This window comes from Hippocampus guttulatus, chromosome 17 (genome assembly GCF_054856545.1).
Source record: "Hippocampus guttulatus isolate MCC_2025c chromosome 17, RoL_Hgut_1.0, whole genome shotgun sequence".
Classification (NCBI taxonomy): Eukaryota; Metazoa; Chordata; class Actinopteri; order Syngnathiformes; family Syngnathidae; genus Hippocampus; species Hippocampus guttulatus.
The window spans coordinates 3544485-3558801 of record NC_141277.1 but is presented as its reverse complement, the minus strand read 5'-3'; positions in this window follow the sequence as shown (position 1 = coordinate 3558801).

Here is a 14317-nt window from a genome sequence, read left to right as displayed (position 1 = left end):
TCCTAAAAACAAGTTCACTCCAACGCTGTGGAAACACAAACACAGGTAAGATAAGACTACTCAAATGCACAAATTATTCCAAATCTGTGGAAAACGAGTTATTTTAATTGCGTTCAATGACAATTTCGGTTCTGTGTGTACTGCATCCATGCACGGTACTACATTGCTCGGGCGAGGTATTTGTTTTTATTTTTTCAATTTTATTGTAGCATGTTCAAATACAATCCGCGACATCCCAAGTTAGCCCAGTTAAGTCCCAAGACTTGTGACAATAACATAAAATGGAAATAATTCATGACAAAGAAGTAAGGGTAATGCTCATTCAAGGCATCAAGTATGTATGTAGCAGAATGAAAATGCAAGAAGCTTGAATTTCTAATGCTATTTGCAATGCCGTTTTGTTTGCACTTTGCACAAGAGTTTTCAAGAATAGTGTTCAACGTGCAGGGATGAATGGACATGAGGCTCCTTTTTAAAAAAAAAAAGGGTCTCCTTCCTTGGGCTATTTTAGTGCGGGTGTCCTTGATGAGTGATGACATCACAGGCAGGAAGCAGTGATGCACATGAGGAAGCCAGGAAGTCAACAGAGGTCTTCCTCCTTGTCACCGAATGAACACATGGAATTGAACAAAGAATTTGTGGGTGACACGCCTGTGGAAATGAGCAATATGCCGGATTGTGACCCACACGAGACAAACTATGAGTGTGTGTGTGTGTGTGTGTGTGTGTGTGTGTGTGTGTGTGTGTGTGTGTATGTGTATGCGCGCACACGCCAGTCTGGGCCTCGACCTGTCAGATGGGTGTCTGTGAAGCGGATTACGACTGTAAGCCTGCTTTACCCACTTCCACTGTCTCAAAGACCTACATTTGCGAGGCCTACTTTACTCGACGCACAACAACACCGCGCACGACGTTGCATTCGTGAAAGTGCAAACATTTAAGGCAAAGGGAGACAACGTCACAACGACTGGGAATAATAAACGCCCCCGCAGCCTGTCAGAATATCGAGACAGTCAGTCGGCATGAATATTCACGAGTCCGATCGAACAGCCCGAGGGTTGGAATGTGAGGCGGTCGCATGACAAGACCTCATTCCTTGAAGTCACCAACCTCATAATGGACGACATGCCCGCGCAGCGCTAATCCTTAACCTCGCTAATACAGTAGCGTACAACCAAACCGGCTCCGAGTTTGTGCGTGTGTGCGTGTTGGCATGCCAATGACTACCCTCGGAAAGGATCACCCCATGACCCCGCCCTGCAATGAAGCCATGAAAAGTGTTTTTTTTTTTTTTTTTGCAGCCTGGCAGCTCACCACATCCCATTACGGCGCCAAGTAGCAACAGGCTACTCCATTACATTTACTTAAGTAAACGTTTATGCGTGGTAGCCTGCTGAATATCGTTGGCGAAGCTGCAAAGTGGTTTTGAATCGCAGTTTAGTTAGTTTAGTTTTTGATAGCGGCGCGGGCACCCGCGGCGGCTCCTCTTGTTTTATCTTGAGAGGGAAGAAATTTCATCTGTGCTGCACGTTCCACATACAGTACATTTGACAATAAAGTTTATCCAATCCAATTTAGTCACACGCTCTGCAGTGTGAAGAACGTAGCCGTGGCCACACGGTGGCCCAGGTTCGAAACTCACTGTATTGCATGTCATTAAACTATATATATATGTATATACATGTATTTGTCGAGAGATTTTTCTAACAAAAAAAGTAAATACAGGATATGTTCATTTCTTTATATTACGATTTTTATTTTTTTTATTTTGAGGAGACTTTATTGCACTGGGGTCATGTGGTGTTAATGGGGGAGATTCCTTCGGTGCGCGCACATGCGACTTCCAGGCCGATCTAAACATCCTCTCGATTGTTTGAATGTGGAATGTGAGCCATTCCTTAAAAGTCGATTTTTTTTTTTGTTGTTGTTTGGTTTTGTTTGAGGTGCACATGCTATTTATAGATCAAGCTCTCTCTCTCTCTCTCTCGCCGCCGCTTTGCATGGGCCTGCTGTGTGTCATACGTGTATACACAGAATGTGTTTACGTGCGTGCGTGTGTGTGTCTATGAGTTCCTGCGCACGTGCCTGCTTGCATGAATGCATGCTCGGACTTCTGTGCCAATAGACTCAAATGGAAGAAGGGGACATCGGGGGCAGGGCGGGTAGAATGAAAAGTTTTAATATTAGAAGATTCACATTTGTGTCTGATAGAAATGCAACTCGATTTTCATCATGCACCTTTTGCATCATCGTCATTTTTTTCTCGGATTCTGATTACAATTTCATCTCGTCATGTTATGTCGCGATGCATCAAAACACATTTTAGATGGATATTGCGCCATAAAATGTCATTCTTCCTGGGTGGGGGGATGACTGTCTTTTTTTTATATTATTTTCATAAAAAGAAATGTGATTTTAATCCCATCACAAAAGCAAGACGTCTTTCTCAGATTCCGACTTTGAAATGAGATTGAGTTTAAATCAAATGGATCCATGTTTTATTCACAATGAAAGCTGTTCTGTGAGTGGATTGGAAAAAGAAAAATCACCACAAAGTGTTCCTTCAATGATTTTACGGGCTTAAAGTTCAGTCGGAGGCTTTCGACCCCCCAGGGTCGTTTTGATGCACAGACGACTTCTATCATAATTCCGATGATATATTCCATGGTCGTTGGCGTCAAGTCGCATTACCATCGCCGCCTTTCCTGCGTACATTCCTATAGGTTGCATGCGTGTGCGGCATTATGAGGTGGATAATTCACGGGAAATGTCAGTGAACACGGCCTACCAAATGATTGGCAGCTGCAATATCGCCAGCAGACAGCCGACAATATCCTTTTTCGATAACACCGTGCGAGGCGAAGACATTTTCCCTCGACGTCCCCTCGCTGACTGACAGCCGACTTCAATAATGCGGCGATGTCATGGAAAAGACGATTGGTCGCCCAGCTCGCCGGTGAGAGTGAGGCGAAGGCTCAGCCCTTCACAGTTTTTACGCGAGGTGACTGACGTGTACGTGCGGATGACACCAGTTTACCGGTCGCGCCACAACGCCAACAACAAACCCAACCGCGGGACAAATGTTCACGGGAGCGTTATGCCAGCCCGCCGTTGGCATGCTGAAAACAAGGAACTGGACAGATTGTTTACTTTTTTTTTTCATTTTCCCCCTGCGTTGTCCCATGAAAAGATATTAAAAAAAAATAATATATATATATATATATATATATACATATCACGAGGTGAGCGGTGGAATCGCTTTTGAAAAATATTTCCTGTTTCCTACGAGTACACAAATATTCCCGTTCTTCCGACATCGTGTTTTCCGCACGGGCAATTTTGAGGGCAACTTTTAAGAGCGGGGGCGTCCAACTTTTGGCAAATAAAAGTCGGGCGAGCGTTTCGCCGTCTGGATTTGCGCGCGCGGCGGTGCTGCTTTCCGTCGCGCTGACTTGGCTGGATGTGTGTGCAGATCGCAGTGAACGGGGAGCCGAGGAATGCGAGCGCCGGGCTAATCATGGCGGCCCTTCGAGGAGTAACCAGATAGCAGCCGGCAGACTTCAGAGGAGTGGGGAAAAAGCCTCCGCGCAGACGCAGCGCCTTTCCAAGGAGACGCTTTGGCTGGACCCCCCCACCCCCCACTCCCCTCCAAACCCCGCCCACTCCTCTGAACCCCCCCATCCTGAATGACCCAGACGTGGCCCCTGAGTGCCCAGCTTACAATCAAAGGTTTGTATTGTGTATTCACAAGCCACTGATGCTGCTCGACATATCATCATCATCATCAAAATGAGGAAAGCGGTAAACGGAGTTTGTAGTCGCGACCCTTGTCAGGATGAGCGACTCGGCTCATGGATGGATGGAGATAAATAGATAGGTCGAAGGGTTTTCCCCGAAATACAAATTTACTCAATGAAGGCATTTTTTTTTTTAACATTTCCCACAGGCGCACTTTCCAACAACCACCGCTGTATACAAAGTGCAGTACAAAAATAACTTCATCAGATAAAAACAAAAAATGAATAGCCAAAACGGTACAAAGCAACAAAAACCGCCAATCAACAATGACGAGAGACGCTGCCGAGAGGGCGAGCCGCCTGCAGCCACGACCCGCAGTTTAGTATCAGCGCTTTTTTGTGCCAATTAAACACGATGCAGAAATGGCAAGGCGAGATCTTCTCCTGCTCGATCGGAGAACGCTTTCCAGAACCCCCCCCCCCACCCCCCCCCCAAAAAAACCCTCATGAAAAATGAATCCCCTGAGGCCAAATTTTGTGTCTGACATACTTTGTAAGTAAGACGGCAATCAGCGTATATTTTCCGCGTGTACACACGTGTTAGTGGGCACACATACACACTAGCAGGCCCGCGCACACGCGAGCACAATTAGGGTTTGGGTACTTTTTCGCTTCGTCAGACCCGGGGGGCCTTATTACGCGAGGAGCTCCATCAAAGCGGCCGGAAAGCGATAAGCGGAGAAAGGCAAGACGCCGACTTTGACTTTAATTATCTTCCTTTCTATCCTTGGAAAGCGGCTGGAAATTAAAAAAAAAAAGAAAAACAAAACGAAAGGGGGGGGGGGGGAATAATAGTTTATTCCAAGTGAGTGAGCAAAATCTCGCTGAAGACGTGAATTCTCCGATTGTTTTTCTTTCCTCGATGACTTTATTCACTCCGTCCTTTACTTGGATTGCGTCTGGAAAGCATTGTTGAGATACTTGAGGTCTCACAAAATGCCCCCCCCCCCAAAAAAAAATAGCATCAAAGCATGGATGGTTGTTTGTCCATGTGTGGCCTGCGATTGGCTGGCGACCAGTTCAGGGTGTCCCCCACCTACTGCCCGAAGACGACCGGGAGAGGCTCCGGCACGCCCGCTACCCTCGCGAGAATAAAAATGAGAGCATTCGCCGCCTACCTCGCAGCGCTAAAAATCGACCGTGAGACTATTGCGCATCTGTCTAATAATTGACCAGATCGATAGCGATACATTCCTGTGCACCGAGTGATCAATATTGTGTACGGACACGTCGTGGCCTTTCGTGCCTGTTTAACTTTTGAAGGGCGGAGTCAAAAGAGGAATAATATGCAAAAATGTCAAAGAAAAAAAAAAGTGGATATGGCCCTGCTGTTGCTAGGCAACTGCATGCCTCCAAGTCTGTGGAATTTAAGCCGTGGAAGAGATCCAGTTTTCCCGGGGACCCATTTCAACATTGCACCAGACTGAGAGGTGTGTGTGTGTGTGTGTGTGTGTGTGTGTGTGTGTGTGTGTGTGTGTGTGTGTGTGTGTGTGTGTGCGCGTGTGTGCGCGTGTGTGTGTGTGCAGGGTAAACACAAGCGAGAGAGAAGTGATTCTGACCATATAAGAGGAAGAGAGAAGCCAAACGATTGTGTGCGCGATTGTGTTGGAGTCTACCTGGCGAGATTTGGACACGCGCTTCGTGACCTTGTCGCAGCGACAAGAAAGCGACATCGTCATTTTGTAGAAAAGAGCGGGAAGCAGTTTTAGATGGAAAAAGAACTTTTTTTTTTCCCCACTTCTGTAGGTTCACCCGCGCCAATACTTTTGTCCATGCTGATGACGCACGCACACAACCCCCCCCCCCCCCCACACACAATTTGTATCATTTGACTGCCACAATGTCAGCCATCTTGGGATTTCCCCCCAGTGAAATGCCGTTAACGAATCCCGCAATTTAAAAAAGACGTACTTCAAACTACGATCGTCGTTTAAAATGTTTTATGGATACAAACCGCCTCAAAAGCTCTAACAGAGCAAAATGTAAAAAAAAAAAAGAATAGACTGCAACCGTACAAATCAATGATGGTAAATTAAACAAGGCGCTGTTAACAGAGAAAATTCTTTGATGCCCAATAGCATTTCAAAAAATAAAAAATAAAATCCCAATCAATTAGAATCCAATCGGTGACCCATTTTTTCGTGTTTTGTTCTTTCTCGCGAGTCACTTTTGACTCCGCGTGGATTCCAAGGGCGTTTCTCGTGCATCAAAGATCGATTTCTCTGCCCGGCAACGTCTTTTGTTTACCTGCGTTGGGATTTGCCCCGCGAGTGTTTGGGTGTGAGTGAGCATTAGCGGGGCAGATTTCAAGAAGATTAAGAGAGGAGAGGAAAAGCCGCCTTTGTGGATTTTTTCCGCCAGCCAGCTGCTTGCATTAACGCCACTCTCTCTTTCGCTCTCTCTCTCTCTCGTGGTTGGCTAATTGGCAAAAGTGGTGCTAAACCGGTTAGTTGCATGCAGTGACGGTGACCAATCAGACGCGGGAGGGTTCTTGTTCGCGCGCGGACCTCGTGGGACAGAATAGGACACCTGGAACAATTGATTGCGTCGATACTATCGTGGAACCGGGATGTGATGTGCGCACCTTTGGGAAAAGTGAAGCTCTCCCTTTTTTCGCCTTTTCCTCAACTGACTTTCTTCAGAATTCTGATTGCCGGCTACGGCCTTAGAGGCCTTGTCAATCGATTTTAGGGCCGTTTTTTTTTTTTTAAACAACACGTGTATTGTACAAATGTGGCCTTACCGCGAGATGCGTCGCTTTTCGCATCAGAACGAGACGGGACATCGCGTGTATCTGTGCCGCGTTAGGGCGACTCTTGGCACATCAAACGAGCGGCGGGCACGAGAGCGACGGAAAGTGACAACTTGCCACACGGGCCCGCGAGCAGCGGCGGCTGACCGATTCCCCAACGGGCTCCGTCCGTCCCTTTATGACCGTTCTCACGTTCGTCGAGGCGCCGTATGAAAGTGACGGGGGGGGGGGGGGGGGGGGGGGGGGGGGGGGGGGGGGGGTGTGGTGGGGGGGGGGGGGGCTGTTCATGTGATTTGAGCGGGCCGTCCGTGGGAGGGCCTGTGCCGGTCTTTATTTAGATCGGCTTCATGTCTGCCTGCGCGGAGGCTGCGATTCAAATCGCTGAACCTCTTTCTGCCCAAATTTCAGAAAATGGCAGCCAACGCTGCTCTTCAGAGCCCATACACGACGAGTCTTTCCTATATTCTGACGATGAATCCACGTATAGTATTTGTTTCGGTTTTTGAGTACAGCAACGCCGTTAATGCGCACGCTCGGTAAAACGGCAACATTGTCGTCAAAACGTGGCAGGCCGCGTCGACCACGCGGCGCTTCCTCTCGCGTCGGGTGCGAAAGCTCCTCCCGAAATAGGCAAAAACAGATCTCCAAGTGAGTCAACAGTTAAGAGTCAAACAGAGAATACTGTAACATGGCGGCGCGCCGGCTCACCTGCCAATGAACCCTGACTGTGACACGCACGCACGCACGCACGCAAACGGTGCGAGGCAGAGAGGAGGTGTGACTGCCTCTGAAAAAAAGAAAAAAAAATGCCAGATCAGATATTAGGTGGTTTGTGTCGCTTGGTGTGTGTGTGTGTGGTTTGTCACCTCCTCTTTCTGCATCACTACCTGAGTGTGACAGCCCGCCAGACAACAACAGGAAGCACAAGAGACTGTCTGTGTGCGTGTCACGATCAATATTTAGCGTCTCTAACGGCAAGGTTTCAACAATTTTAGGAACTAAGAAACACTTGAGTGCCTTTTTTCAAAATAATAAGATGCACCGATGTTGATTGCGAAAAAAAAAAAGAAAAAGCTGGCCGCACATTCAAGTGGAACTGTAATGGTCAGGAGGAAAAATAGATATGGTGCGTCAACGGGTTCTTCGACCATCTTGCTGCAAAAGCTGCGTGGAATTATTTCTTGATGTCTTTATTTGTAAATCCTACCATGTTGATGAAGAAATCCATATTTTGGAGTCTTCACGATCCAGTAACAGCACAGCATGCTCACAGGAACTGCCCATCATTTTCTTTTCATGCACAGATGAGTGTAGACATGACCTTTAACAGCCCCTCTGGGCGCTGACACTTTGATGCTAAGTGCTAGGCCGCTCCTCAGTAGGATTTCCAGATTTTAATAAATAAATAAAGCATCACCGTGAGTCACGCTGTTTACCGGCGGCACCTCGCATGAGCGCACATAAACGCGTGCGTGAGTCCAGGTGGTAGCCGCTTTGAACCGTTTCACTTTGAGTTGCTCTACTTCAATGAGAGAGTCTATTTTCACTTGGGCGCTGCGTACCAGGAATCAGGCTGCGAAAATTGTTCTTTTTATTTTTTTTTTTCCACGCTTTTGTCACATATTGACAATGAAATTAAGGGCTTTGTGGACACATCGCATGTAATCAAGAATTAGCGTAAAACCTTGCCGCAAGGGATGTCCCGTGTGAGACAAATGTGCCAACCCATCCCCTCCACCATGCAACTAGCAGCTAACTGGAAGCTAATTGTTTAAGCTAGCTGCTAGCTTAAACAATTAGCTTCCGAAAATATCTAAACACGAGTCATTTTACGGTGATGAGACTAGCCTGCGTCGACGCACGGAAAGTAATTGTCAGCTTGAATGAAATCATTTAAGAAAGAAAAATGACAAGATCATGTGCTAGCATGCTAACTGGACAACAACTCCCACTTCACTTGATACCGATCGTTGGGCTGCATAAATCCCAATTTCTCCAAAAGTTATTCACGGTAGCTGTAATTTCTAAGCGCTTGTTTTGAAAGCAGTTACAATGTTACTAAAAGGTCTACGTGTTCGTTAAGGAGCAAATGTTTGCTATTCAAATCACGCTCCTTGTTTTCCCTTTTCCTTTGCTTCAGGGGTGGGAAAGTAAACACTGTTCAACACGGGCAAAAATGCTTGAGAATACCTTTGTTGATAGTCCGCAAACAGTACAGAATTATGTAGCCCCCCCCCCCCCGCCCAAAAAAAGTTTTTTCGATATTTACACCACCCCGTGATTGCATTTTTCTTGTATCCGTATAGCTTTTACAATTGTTATCTAGAGTACGTGATGAATTTGACAATCCGAGCATGAGGTTATTCCTCAGGGGCCAAACTGTATTTCTTTGAGCACACACGCTGGGATCCCAGTTAAATATTTAACAAAATATGTATTTAGAAGCTGCGTTAGTTTTTTTTGTTTTGTTTTTTTGTTTGTTTTTAAGCCATTTTCTTTCAACGGGAGGCACGGAAGGAGGCGACGAACATCTCACTGACTGACACGTTGTTGACAGCGCGCAGTGGACAAAATCTCTTGCAAAAGCATTTTGTTCACATGCGCAAGATAACGAGGACGGCGTTCACTCAGACTGCATACCTTATCAAAAGCTCTTCTCATCAAAAGGAAACTTACATTAGATTCACCTATAGCGTAGAACAGCCCCCCTCCCCCCGGCCCCCCAATCCCCAAGGGAGCAGATGGCGCATACAGTACAGCAGCTGCATTGAAATCGCAGCGCACGACTCTCATTGAGGGGGGGGGGGGGGTGCGCTTTTGTATTTTCACTTGTGTCAGAAATTTCAAGTCAGTATGACTTGGTGGGGAAGGGTTCAGAATTTTGTAACTTTCGGGCTCAAGAACAGACTTTCCAAATGGCAAAATTCCTTATTTTTTGTTGCTCTTGTAGGGAACATTAAGCTAGAATTCTGTGAGAAATTTCAAGTCAAGTCAATCAAGCTTTTATTTTGGTGAGGGATGCTAATTTTGTAACTTCTGAGTTACAAAATTATTATCAGAATTTTTTTGGGGGGGGGGGGGTCTCATGCGATTGCGCAGGCGTACCAAAAAATGGCATTGAAATGTATTCAAACAATGTGTGGCGTGCAGACAACGGCGATTCTGTATTCATGACAGCACACACAGCTGGCAGCCAAGGCTTGGCGCTGGCGCTGGCGCTGGCGCGTGCGCGCGCATCTGTGTCCGCTTGTGCGCATACACGTGGTGGCTGCATCTAAAGTAGTCCCCGTTGTACATTCATGGCATCATGATTCAATTATATATAGCCAGTACTTTGCCTGAATATTAATCTGGGAAGCCCCCCCCCCCCCCCCCCGCCCCAAACTAAATTTGTCTGGCTTTGTGGAGGGAAGGGGGGGGTGGGGTGGGCAAGCCCATCTGGCAACATGGTAACTGTCTGCGTGTGTAGGTGAGGGGTGTTCGCTGCCCGGTGTGAGACACACAGATGAACACGTCACTTGCTCTGAGGAAAGTCATTTTCTAACAGGCGCTCACTAAGTATACCGCACACCAGGTACAGGTACTGTGTAACAAACGCACATTTGATTTGATTTGTTGATTCGTAAAAAAGAATGACAGTGCGCGGGCGTTGTAAATTCCCACGGGCTCCAAATGCGTCATCATCTCATTGCCTCGTCCTTGTCACGTCGCCTCGAGACCCCTTCGGGGGTGAAGATGGCAGCCTCTCCTTGACCTCCCCTTTATGAGTCTGTGCGACCTTCCCGTGAAGTGAAAGGTTAACTTTTTGTGCGCGGGGGGAGACGGAGTCAAAGGCAATATCGGGGGGGGGGGGGTCTGTGTGTGGATGTGTGTGCGTGCGTGTGTAGGAAATTAGCAGGTCACACTGCGCGTCTCGCACTTTAGTCATGTTGTTCTTGTTCATCACCATCAATGCCGCAGGGGCGAGGCGGGATGTGGGCAGGGGCGGGGGGGGGGGTCTGATAATGCAAGGCGACAGACATGCAAACCTACGCACACACGTCTGACACTCTTTGCACGTTCGTAAGTGTGTGCCCGAAGCGAAACGAAAGGTGGAGAGAAAAAAAATCGGTCATGATGAAATGCCTCGATCTATCCATCTATCCGTCCAATTTTCTTTGTTTCAGTTTTGCTTTTGCCACTTGTCGGGAAGAATTGCTGTCGTTTGCTGCAACCATATAGACCCCCCGCCCCCCCAAAAAAACAAACAAACATGTAAGTCAGGATACAGCTGTATTGACTTTAATTGCCGCACTGGGTGTCGTGAGTCTGTGCAGGGGTACCTAATGTTGTGTCTGACCGGTGTATTTTAAGAAAACAGTGTGGTCAGAACTTGTATTTCCTCTCGGGTCAGCTGTCAGTCAATGCTCTTTAAAAGGCTGTCTTTTTTTTGTTTTTAATGTATTTGTACAAATACTCAAGCACACTGTTCTGTTTCCTTTCGGAGGGCGCGTTGACACAAAAATAAACATGGCCGACGAGGCCACTCTGGGCGGGTTGGTTACACCTGCGCGCTCAATCTCACACCCGGCCGGCTGTTTGGATTGAGGCAAACGGCCGTTTTGATCATGGCCACGTCGCGGACGAAAAGTGCAACGTTTTTGAAAGCGCGCCGGGGTCATCTTGCGACTAATTTGCCTCCTCGGCCGTCGCCGACGTGAAAGTCAAAGTAAGGATTGAGCCGTCGTAAAAGAGGCAGAACACACACGGCGGGCCAGCCGTAATTGGGGGATCGATAACATAATCAATCGGTCCCGGACAGGCGTGAAAATTATGACGAGCCCGATAACCTCGGCAGTCACAAATCAGTTTCAGGAGGAAAATCAATGGGCTTGATCGGATTGTCTAACAGGTTTGTCAATAAGATGATTGGACGCTTGGATGATTACATCGCTCAATTCAAGACGTTGCCAAACCAATTAGCAACTAATTAGCTCTAGACATCATCTTGCGAAATAAAGTCCAAATACTGGAGTCAAAGCATGACCGTGAAATATTGGGTCAATCACATTTAGAATAAAATTGCAATTTTCAGAGACTACGGTAAAAAAAAATATAGGACCAGAATAAAAGTGAAATATTCACAGAATAAACTCAGAATTTTATTAGGATAAAATAAAAAAATATGACTGGATTAAAATGTTAATTTTATGACAGCCAAGGAAAAATATTTCAAGTCGCAAGACTAAGAAAAATCCACCCAAATAGGAAAATAAAGTTGAAACTATTCCAAGGATGAATTCAGCAATACTATGAAAGTCAAAATGAAATATTCGAGGCCAAATTTTGACAAAAGTAAACACAATAAAATAAAAACAACCCCTTTACTACACCGCAGCGTCCACACGCGTCCGAGAAAACGAAAATTGCCTCTAAACCGCCGTCGCTATCCGCCCCAGCGGCTAAGCGGCCCCTTTTTGTGTTGGCATGCTTAATATTCCGAGCCGGAGGCGCAATCCCGAGGCGCTGACATCAAACAATATGGCCATTGTTGCCGCCATCGCCGCCGCGGCCTCGGGGTGACCGCGACAGCGCCTCAATGCTCCTTTGTCTGCTGACCCGGCGCGTCTCGACCGCGGCCGCACGACACGCAGACATGACATGTCACGGGGAGGAGGGTGGGGGGGGGGGGATAGATGTAATGAAAGGACTCTAAAGAGGTGCGAGTCGCTCCCAGCCCACACACACCATCATTACCATATATATGATATTAGCGCTCAACCCGCAGCGAAATAGAAAAAAAGAAAATTAAATACAAGCACATCGTGTTGTACGTACGCGTGCGCGGAACAGACTTGATATCATTAAGCTTGTTATTGCTGTCGTGAAGGCGCACGGGGTGGCCGCCACATCATGAAAATTCAACGCTTCAGCAGAAGAAGCGAAGCAAAGTTGATGCAGGACGACATTTGCCCAAGATTGCAGGGAGTGCGAAATGTTTTCTCACGCGAGCGAGTTCGATGGTCATATAAATGTTGCACGGAAAAGAGGACCCCCCCCCCAAAAAAAACAATTGGGATGAACCAGGCCAAGAGAAAATAGCAGAAGAGCAAAATGACTGATGATGATGATGATGATGATATGCAGGCGCCGTGGTGGGCGGGTGGTTTGCATCTTCCTCTCTTGTTTTCTTGTATTTTAAAGCCGGTTTCAAGACCAGGAGGACAGCACAGGAGGGCTGAAAAGAGTCCTCGAGTAATTTGGGTACCTTGAAAAAAAAAAAAAAGTGCTCGTGCAAGACGTTGAGCCATTTCTTAAAGTTAAAAGTCAGACCCTTTGGAGGAAAAACAAAATGGCAGCAGATCGTTTGAAGTGAAACAAATGCGGGGTTCTCGCTAATGACGACAACGTTCATTTATCGACGTTTATTTTCGATGCCACTGCGTCAAAATAGATCTCGATGCGAAACCGGTCCGCGGCATGAAAAGCCATCATTTAGAATGCAAATATCGCTTCGAATTCCGACTTAACTTCGGCGTTAGCATAAGTTACGGATAAACTCGTTACGGCGCCGCCGTAGCACGCGAGCTTTGTTGTCAACCGAAGAAGAAGTTGGGCAGCGTTTGTGAAGTCGTGTAGAGGGTGTGGAATCTCCCCGGACAAAGTAGAACCTTGTCCGCGAGGCCATGCGATCCGCCGGCCGACCTCTTTGAAGCCTGTTGATCCACGGGGGGTGGGGGGGGGGGACACGCCTTTGAGCCACTGGGCCCGTTAAAAGTGGACGAACGCATCCAGATGTTTTCATAACGACGCCGTTCAAAGCCTCCCTGCGGGGCTTCGCTCTTGTTTCCTGACTTCATTTTTAGCATGTTGAGGAAGGGAAAAAAAAAAAAAGCCGAGCGGCGCGGCGCGGGTTGCCTGGCAACAGGGTCGAGCCTGACACTCGCTTCGCGGGAGCCTGGCAACAAAGACGTCCGTGGACGTTTGCGGCCACCTCCCCGCACAACAGCCGCTTTCCCGTGGCTCATTATAGGGCAGGTGCTAATTTCCGCTTGACGGATGAGTTGACTTTCGCAAGGCCACACACACACACGCACACACACACACACACTTCAACATCTCCTGGCCTGGAGTCGGAAAGCAAAGGAATTCCCAAGCTCTTCCCGTTTCCTCATTCCTTGCGTTCTTGCCCTCTCCTCACTCGGTGCCACATTCCATCTGTCGGCGTTGGCAGCGTCCGCGTGGAAAAAGCAGCAGCCGGCCAAGCGAACGCCGGGGCGCGCTCGCGCGCTGGTGACCGATAGACGGCAACGGCTCATGTTTGTGATTTGAAGTCCACCTAAGAGATGAACGTTGCCATGAGTTGTAATAACCAGATGGCCATTTTGCACGTTCTTTGTGTCACTGCTTCCAAAATGGAGCAAGGCTGCTGCTACTCCGCTTCCCTCGCCGAGCGACGCCAAGCTCATTTCGGGCACGAAGAGCCCAAATGATTTGGACTTTGGAGAGTCGACGTTCAGCTGCCGCTCTTGAAAGGCCTCCGCCAAGCGAGCGCGAGCGTTTTGGCTCCATTTAAAACTTGATTTACTGACTCAGGAGTTCCCGCGCCCCAAAAGGGCCGCCGAGACACTTCATTCAGGAAGCGTAAAGGTCGTGATATCATTTCCTGCACTGCCAGTCCAGGAAGCGGCGACACGGCTTTCCAGTTTCCGCTTGGGTTGATTTCAGCTTCTAAAAGTTTCACCTGAGCGACGTTTGGATCGTTGCCTCACAACGATTTGTTTTGGCT